Source organism: Tasmannia lanceolata, unplaced genomic scaffold (assembly GCF_043159265.1).
Source record: "Tasmannia lanceolata isolate RefF3 unplaced genomic scaffold, GAP_Taslan_0.1 ptg000132l, whole genome shotgun sequence".
Lineage (NCBI taxonomy): Eukaryota > Viridiplantae > Streptophyta > Magnoliopsida > Canellales > Winteraceae > Tasmannia > Tasmannia lanceolata.
This window is the reverse complement of record NW_027518808.1, coordinates 40,001-42,500: the sequence shown is the minus strand read 5'-3', so window position 1 is coordinate 42,500 and position 2,500 is coordinate 40,001.

Sequence of the window (2,500 nt, the reverse complement as noted above, 5' to 3'; positions counted from 1 at the left end):
TGTCTTGCGAAGACCATGGGCACAAGGCCATGGCATATGGTGAGGAAAGGACCACGGTTGCCAAGGTTAGGCACCGGAATGCTTGGCCTTGGCTTGCCAAAGCAGGGCATTGCTGGGTTGGGCTCCCTTGGCCTTCCGGGCGCCTTGGACACTGTCTTGGGAAGACCATGGGCACAAGGCCATGGCATATGGTGGGGAATGGACCACGGTTGCCAAGGCTAGGCATATAGAGAGGAATCGCATTTTTGCCCGGATAGGCACCGGAATGCTTGGCCTTGGCTTGCCATAGCAGGGCATTGCTGGGTTGGGCTCCCTTGGCCTTCCGGGGGCCTTGGACGCTGTCTTGGGAAGACCATGGGCACAAGGCCATGGCATATAGTGAGGAATGGACCACGGTTGGCAAGGCTAGGCATATAGAGAGGAATGGACCACGGTTGCCAAGGTTGCGCAAGTTTTGGGCATTTTTTGCCCGGATATGCCCAAGTATGCCCCGATAGGCCCGTTACGCCCCGGTATGAACGCGTATGCCCGGATAGACTCGGTATGCCTTGGGATACATGCGTATGCCCCGATAGGCTTGGTACGCCCCGATATGCGCACGTGTGCCCCAGTAGGGCTCGGTATGCCCCGGTATGTACGCGTGTGCCCCGATAGGCCCGGTATGCCCCGATATGCACACGTGTGCCCCAATAGGGGTCGGTATGCCCCGGTAGGTACGCGTGTGCCCCGTAATGCACGTTTCGCAGATCTCCCCGCATGTCCCGCCCCTATATGTAATACTTACTTACTTACTTACTTTCTTTCTTGCTTGCTTGCTTGCTTGCAATGGTTGGGAGTGCCCGGCATGCCCCGCTGCAGAGACCAAGGGCGCAATGACTTGGCACCGCGGATGCCGGGACTCCGGCACTTCCCGTGGCACTGATGGTTGGTTCCAAAGACAAAAGGCCGTGCAAGGCCACCGCACCGCGGATGATTTTGCTCGTGCTGGCGCCGTTGTGTGGCCAAAGAACATGCGCGAATGCTCGTGTCGGAAGGGTTGGTGTCCTGGCCCCGCGGGTGTCACGAATGCTCGGTTGCGAAGACCATGGGACCAGAGCCATGGCACGTCGGATGATGGCTCCAGCTGGCGCCCCGGCACTTTCTGTGGCATTGATGCTCGGTTTCAAAGACAAACGTGCGCAGGGCCAGGGGACCGCGGATGACTGCTCGTGCTGGCCCCGTTGGGCGGCATTGATGGTCGGTTGCAAAGAAAATGCGCGATTGCTCGTGTCGGGGCCTGGCAAGCCAAGGCCAAGCGAGCCATGGCAACGCGGATGATGGCTCCAGCTGGCGCCCCGGCACTTTCTGTGGCATTGATGCTCGGTTTCGAAGACAAACGTGCGCAGGGCCAGGGGACCGCGGAGGACTGCTCGTGCTGGCCCCGTTGGGCGGCATTGATGGTGTGTTGCAGAGAGCATGTGCGATTGCAAGTGTCGGCCGGGTTTGGGTTCCCTTGGGCTTTCGGGTGCCTTGGACGCTGTCTTGCGAAGACCATGGGCACAAGGCCCCGTCCTGGCCCCTTGTTCGATTCGCTCTCGTCTTGCGCTTGCTTCCAAGGTCCTCCATGACCTTCCCCATGGCCTTGCTAGATCCCCCCCATGACGCATGACCTCTGTCCGTTGATTGGTTTTGAGTGCACACCATGCCCGGCTTGGCACCGTGTTGTCGCGTGAGTGGCATTTGGATCGTGCATGCTGGTGGGCTACCTGCCAATGCGCACAAGCCTTGCACACTAGCCTTGCGCACGAGCCTTGCACAAAAGCCTTGGACACAAGCCTTGCGCACAAGCCATGCGCACAAGCCTTGGACGCTAGCCTTGCACACAAGCCATGCATACAAGCCTTGCTCACAAGCCTTGGGCACTGGCCCATCGCAGTAGCCTTGCACACAAGCCTTGCGCACTAGCTTTGGGCACGAGCCTTGCGCACTTGCCTTGGGCACTAGCCTTGCACACAACCCTTGGGAACTAGCCTTGCGCACCAGCCTTGCCCACAAGCCTTGCACACCAGCCTTGCACACTAGCCTTGCATACAAGCCTTGCACACTAGCCTTGCACACAGGCCATGCTCACTAGCCTTGGGCACTAGCCTTGCACACAGACCTTGGGCACTAGCCTTGCGCACTAGCCTTGCCCACGAGCCTTGCACACTAGCCTTGCACGCAGGCCTTGCACGCTAGGCATGCTTGGGCCAGCAGCTCCCGCATCAAGTCGGCGGGTGTAGGCACGGTTGGGCGCAGATCCCGCATCGCCTCGTCGCGTCTGGGCGCAAACCCGTCGCGTCTCGTTGCGTCTTCAGAAGTCGTCGCTAACAGCACCTTTGGTTGCCACTGGTGGTTAGGCGGGTTGGTTGCGCAAACCCTATAGGAGGGTGGCATGCTGCGGGGCGCTGGAATGCGCAGGCTTAGGGCGTTTTTGCCCGGATAGGCACTGGAATGTGCTGGTTTTGGGCGTTTTTGCCTG